Source organism: Trachemys scripta, chromosome 25 (assembly GCF_013100865.1).
Source record: "Trachemys scripta elegans isolate TJP31775 chromosome 25, CAS_Tse_1.0, whole genome shotgun sequence".
Classification (NCBI taxonomy): Eukaryota; Metazoa; Chordata; order Testudines; family Emydidae; genus Trachemys; species Trachemys scripta.
Genome location: NC_048322.1, coordinates 2,185,487 through 2,191,730, shown reverse-complemented (window position 1 = coordinate 2,191,730; position 6,244 = coordinate 2,185,487). Strand labels below are relative to the sequence as shown.

General features: G+C 50.0%; 2 non-coding genes across 2 annotated transcripts; both read left to right on the top strand.

The window, feature by feature from the left end:
• The first annotated feature begins 1,120 nt into the window (after positions 1 to 1,120).
• On the top strand, positions 1,121 to 1,192 carry TRNAV-UAC. Its single transcript has one exon. It is a non-coding gene; the product is annotated as a tRNA-Val (tRNA).
• A 2,994-nt stretch (positions 1,193 to 4,186) lies between these two features.
• On the top strand, positions 4,187 to 4,259 carry TRNAM-CAU. The gene has a single exon. It is a non-coding gene; the product is annotated as a tRNA-Met (tRNA).
• The last annotated feature ends 1,985 nt before the right edge of the window (positions 4,260 to 6,244 follow it).

Genomic DNA, 6,244 nt, shown 5'->3' with positions numbered 1-6,244 from the left:
CCAATTTTTGGGTCTTTTTCTTATATAGGCTCCTATTACCCCCCACCCCCTGTCCCGATTTTTCACACTTGCTGTCTGGTCACCCTACCTTGTGGTGGGTCTACCCACGTGTGACCTCTGTTTTCATGGGACTTTGTATCAAAGCCTCATTTAGAAACTTTGCATTGCCCTTAGTATAATATTATAGCCCCTAAGGATAGAATAAGATAGAAGAAAAATTTCTTTTTGCTAGCAGTAGAACAAGAGCTCTCCCCCCCACTCTTAATCAATTGCCCTGTTGAATGAATGAGGTGTGGATGAGCAAGGCATGGAAGGCAGCACCTCCAGACAGCCTCAACCCTTGGAGAGGGGCTGGGAGCCAGACCCAAGGACAATAAAACGTGTCAAGTGGGCTCATTAAAGACAAGCAGACATACCCACGGCCTCGGGGGTTAGAAGCAAGCACCTTCTTTTGAAAACACCCTCTTTGCAGCATTGGGACAACACTCAAAAGAAAGCAGCACAAAGGACCAATGGACACAGACACAGAGTTTGAATCTGGTATAGATTTGCATAAGAGGAAAGCTGCTATAAAAGTGAGGTGTCTTGCAGAGGACCCCGGGTCTCATCTTGTTAACATGGGAGCATCGATCCGGATCGGCAGAAGCCCGGCTCCACCCCCTCCCCCATCTAACTCACCTGGCCAGTGAAGTTAAGGGGAGCAACTAATTGGTAACAACAAGACGGAGTGTGTGTGTGTGAGTGTAAGTGTAATATATTATATGCATATGATACAGTGTTAATGAATACATGTATTACTAATAAATGTGGCGTTTTGCCTTATTCCCCCTGAAAAGATCCTGTGCAGTACTTTAAGTACAACACCCCCCCCTCTTCTGCCACCAGGGACAGGTGTTGAGCTGCTCACAGCGCCCCCCCCATTACCTTCCAGCAGGGGATTACAGCACCCCCCCATCCAATGCAGTATGAGGGCTGATTCTTGTATCTCTGCACCCTAAGTCCAGGGCATGCCAATCTCTCTCCCCCTTTGCTGTGTAGAATCTGGCCCTGCTGCAAAGTGGGGGACCCACCAACCTCCAGGACAGCAGGTTTGGCCCACAGAGCAGAGCTTATACAAGCTGGTGATATAGCTCAGTGGTAGAGTGCATGCTTTACATGTATGAGGCCCTGGGTTCAATCCCCAGTATCTCCATGTTCTTTTTTTTTTCCACACTGCAGGTTTGCTCATGTCCATCTCGGATGTGACCCAGCATTTCCCTGCCCAAGTTTCAATCTTGCTCAGTGAGGGGCAAGTGCCAATTGCATAGAAGGTCTGTGGGGGTTTCTGCTCCTAAGTCACATCAGTAAGTTTAAGATTCCCACCCACAGTGCTGCTTGGCACAATGATAGATGAGAAGAGTGAATCCTCCAGCACTAGAGGGACAGGTCCCATCTGCCCAGACTGAGAGGCAAGGAAACATAGGGGAGTCAGTGCTCAGAGAGGTCAGTGATTTACACCCAACAGGAGACACTGTCTTTTTGAGGTGAGTGCAGCTTGCTTGGGATAGTGCTGATGATGGATAGAAAAAAGGCTGGAGTCAATGACAAATGAGACCATAGAAGGGGAAGGGGAATGGCAGCTCCACAGAAAGTCCTGGGTGCTCAGATGCCCCAGTTATAGGCATGCTGGACTGTCCTAAAGGGAGAAAATATAAAGAGAGACCCAGCCCCCCTACAGTCATCCCATGAAGAAGAACCTGGTTAGGAGTGGGGTGCAGGTTCCCTCTGGGCAAAGGGGAGCTGAAATCCTACAGTGTCCTGGAATTTAAGTAATGCAAGCTTCAAACCCTGCACCGGTGAGGGCTGAGGTGCATCAGCAGAAGGTTGGGCTGGAGGAACATCGGTGATAATCTACATTTCTGCTTGCTTTTTTTTTTTTTTGGCAGGTTAAATAAATGGAGCCTCTGCTCCGGTCTCTCCCAAGGGCCTAACATTGCTTTGCACAACGGTAAACCTTGGAACAGGATAGAAATGAAATAGCTGCAGCATATGGCGGCAGAATCTAAGCAATGAAAAGCCTCCGGATTCTTCTGTGTGCATTGACTCCAAACAGGAGCTGTAATTTGACTTGTTTTGCAGCTGCGGCTGGCAAACAAAATATCAGGACAAAGTCATTCCAGTGATTGTAACACTGGCTTTGAAAAGGCTTTGGTCTTACTAAAATATAATTAGCATGTTACACTTGTGTTTTTAAAGGTGGCTTCCCGAAGCAATCCCGAGTTGTTCTTCCCACAGCTGGCTGATGGTGGGCAGCAGGAGATCTCCCCAATCTGGGGGAATCTCTCTGAGCCCCAGTGTTAGTTCTGCATCCTTTCTCCCCCTAACCACACACACCCCTCCCCGACCCATTATCAATGTTTTACAGTGACCCCTCCCTTCCTTTATGGGATTCAGACTCTCTGTGACAGAGACTGACTGGGGCTCCTCTCTGCATGGCCCCAATGGGGAAGGAAAGAGACTGAGGGGGCAGGAAGTAAGATGGGCAGAAGGAGTCAAACAGAGACTTGCCATCAAATGGGAGGTCCTGCAGGGAGCTCTGTGCCTCACTGGAGAGCCCGAACAGCCGGAGCCATGATGCCCTTCTCATGGACACTGCTCTGCTCCCCTGGCTCCCAGCCGCACCGCTGGTAAGTGCTGGGGGGTGGTTCCTCCCTCCCCCCAAGCCTGGGAGCCAGGGGAGCGGAGCAGGCTGGGGCTGGGTCACTCCACTTACCATGCGGTGAGTGCAGGGTTGGGCTGGCTGCAGTCTTCAGGGAAGCAGGGGTAGGGTGGGTGCAGGAAGAGGCTGGAGCAGCACACAGCTGCGCAGGGCACCAGGAAATGTGACCAGGCCTAAGTGTGCATGGGGATGGGATGGGATGGGATGAGGGCAGGTATTTGTACCTGATGGTATGGGCCCCCTCTCTGAGGGGTTGAAACACCAATTGCACTATCTCCTCTCTCCACTGTTGAATATCAGAGCTAACTTTGATTCCATTAGAAGTCTAGTTACAGACTGCTGAGCTGAATTCACTTTGGGCTAATGGTGCACTAGCACTGGGGCTCCCCTACTATGAGCTGAAATTGCTAAGAGCTGAAATCACGAAAGAGCTAAAGTTATTAAGAGCTGAGATCACTGAGGCTGTGTTAACTAGTGGGGGAGCCTGAAGCTATATTGCTAAGTGGCTGGCAGAGCAGAGCGGAGCCTTGTGGGAGTGGCCCAAGGGACGGCTGAAGTGGAGCAGAGCTCAGCGGCTCACAGGTCGGTGAGCAGAGTGGAGCAGCTGCCAGAGCAGTTCGTGGGATGGTGGGAGCAGCTCACGGGGCAGCTGGTGGAGTGGAGCGGCTCGTGGTGAAGGCTGTGGCGGAACCCCGTCAGCCTCGGATCACGTAAGGTGCTTCTTAACACCCTGCGTGTCCCCCCCCCCCGAACTCTGGGGCTGCACTGACCAGGGACAGAGACTTTGGGGGGTTGTTGGACTTTTGGGACTTTGGTGATCCTTGGGTTGCTGGTTTCAAGAACCCAAGGGAAAGGACACAGCCCAACTTGTTGGGGTGGGTTTTTTGCTCATGGTTTGTGTTATGAATCCTGTTTGTGGTGTTTTTCCAATTTAATGCTGATGTCATTTACCTCATGTTATTAAACATTTTCTGCTATACTCAGACTCCGTGCTTGCGAGAGGGGAAGTATTGCCTCTTAGAGGCACCCAGTGGGTGGTATGTAATTGTCCCAGGTCACTGGGTGGGGGCTCGAGCCGGTTTTGCATTGCGTTATTGAAACGGAACCCCTAGATACAGAACCCGGCCCTTGTTGCTGCCAACTTAAATGGCCAGAAGGGTTACATTATAAATAAATGAGTGTAAACCTAAGCTTCCTGTTTTCAAACTGGTTTTCCCAACTCAGTTCCCAATTCTCTTCTGGAAAGGCCTCCAGAGCGCCTGCCCACCCCAGCAGAAGTGGCAGTGAGAAAGCTCCCCAGTGCTGCTCTTAGTCCCAGGTGGATTGTTCAGTGATGGGGAGAGCTGATTTTTTTGGTGCTGAGAAAGCTGCCAGGCAGGTCTCTGGGCAGCAGATCTCCCTTCCTCTTCAAGCACGCACCAGGCTCCTTCCCTGCCCAGTCACTGCTGAAGGAGGGTCCTACATGCACTAAGCCTAAGAGCTTTCAAGGCCTTCTTAGTGCAGGTGGCAGCACATCAGTCTCATAATCTGAAGGTCCTGAGTTCAAGCCTCAGAGAAGGCAACTGTTTTTGCTCCCTGCTTCAGATTTTCTTAAGGAAATCAGAGAAAAGAGACTATAGCAGAGTGGTTTCTAGACACCCTCCCATCCTTTTAACACACACACACACACAGACTTTTCTAAGGCATTAACTTTTCCTTTTCCTTTATGACTCCTGAAATACCAATTCCTAGAAGCTCCTTTCCACAGAGCACACAACCGTAGTGCAGAGAAAAAGCTGGGGGCTGCCAGGTTGTTGTGGGCAAGTAGTTAAAGGGATGCACAAAAAATCCATTTGGGCTGCTGCCCCCCATCCTCACTCCCAAGCAGCTTTGATTCTTGATGACTGTGATGCTGAGATTCCACTGCCTCAGCATCCTCGACCCCCACTGGAGGCCAGTTCCTTAGACCCCTGTTCATATTTCAGACCCCAGCAAGTGCAGCATCCCTGCCCAGCAACTCACCCTCTGCCCCAGGAGAACCAGCTGGTGGGCTGCATACACAGGCAGACAGCTTATACCACTCCCCTCAGAGCAGCAGCCGCAGCTGTTGGCAGCTAATCCCCACCTGAGGCGTGGGGGAAGGAATCATAGAATCATAGAATATCAGGGTTGGAAGGGACCTCAAGAGGTCATCTAGTCCAACCCCCTGCTCAAAGCAGGACCAATTCCCAACTAAATCATCCCAGCCAGGGCTTTGTCAAGCCGGGCCTTAAAAACCTCCAAGGAAGGAGACTCCACCACCTCCCTAGGTAACGCATTCCAGTGTTTCACCACCCTTCTAGTGAAATAGTGTTTCCTAATATCCAACCTGGACCTCCCCCACTGCAACTTGAGACCATTGCTCCTTGTTCTGTCATCTGCCACCACTGAGAACAGCCGAGCTCCATCCTCTTTGGAACCCCTCTTCAGGTACTTGAAGGCTGCTATCCAATCCCCCCTCATTCTTCTCTTCTGGAGACTAAACAATCCCAGTTCCCTCAGCCTCTCCTCATAAGGAGCTGGGGATCACTTGTTATTTCTTCCATACATCAAGTCTCACTGTGTTTGAACACATTTCTCTCTAAAACTGATTTAAATTCAGAGCCCCTCCCCCCATTTCTGCTTTATGCCTCATTCCTGTACTGATGTGAACACAAAGAAACCTTTGGGGACCACTTGCAGCTACTTCTCTGAAGATTTTTTAATTCAATAATTGCTGATTCCTACCCCCATTAAGAACAGTGGATTTTATGCCCAGGAGCTTGGCTAAAGGCAAAATAATGGGTTAAGGTTTGTTACCCCCATGGCCAGTGCTGGAATTTGCTATATTATCCCAGCACAGAGGCCGAACTATTGCACAAAAGTTCCTTCTCTCTAGTTTTCCTTTCAGTGCCCTCCTCTGCTACGTTATTGTTTGTTCATTCAAGCCACATGCAGAGGTGGGTGTTACCCTGACACACAGGGAACTTAAAGTTGTCCAAGTGCATGCAGTGTTTCAGAAACCTTCCTGCTGTTCAATGGGATTGCTGTGTGCGACTAAACCAGGGAAATCGTCAACCTGGTGCTAGAGTAAGATTCCAACCTGCCGTGAATAAGGTGCTGAAAGGCAGATCCAGGGACACCCTCCCTCTGGTGAAGGTTATAAAATAACACCAGCCCCAGCTCAAAGGGCATTTGCGCAATGGCTGAACTTCAAGCAAGGGCCCTTCCAGTGCATCGTTCGCCTGGAAGAAGATTCACAAAACACATCCTGGTGTCACTCAACAACCGTCACTGTGATCCTCCACCTAACAAACAAACAACAGCAATAAAAAAAAAACATTTTCCCCCAAAACTCTGCCAGATTTGTCCCAAGAGAATAGAACTCAGAACCAAGGCACCAGGTCCAGATGGGGGAAGGGACAAGAGGAGGCTGCAGCTGCACAAGAGAGAGTGTCCACAAGGTCTAATGCTGTAGCTCAGACAGCCAGAAACAGTTTTTTCTGGCAAGTGGCTCCCTGCAGAGAAAATGCTTTTCCCTGTAAAAGC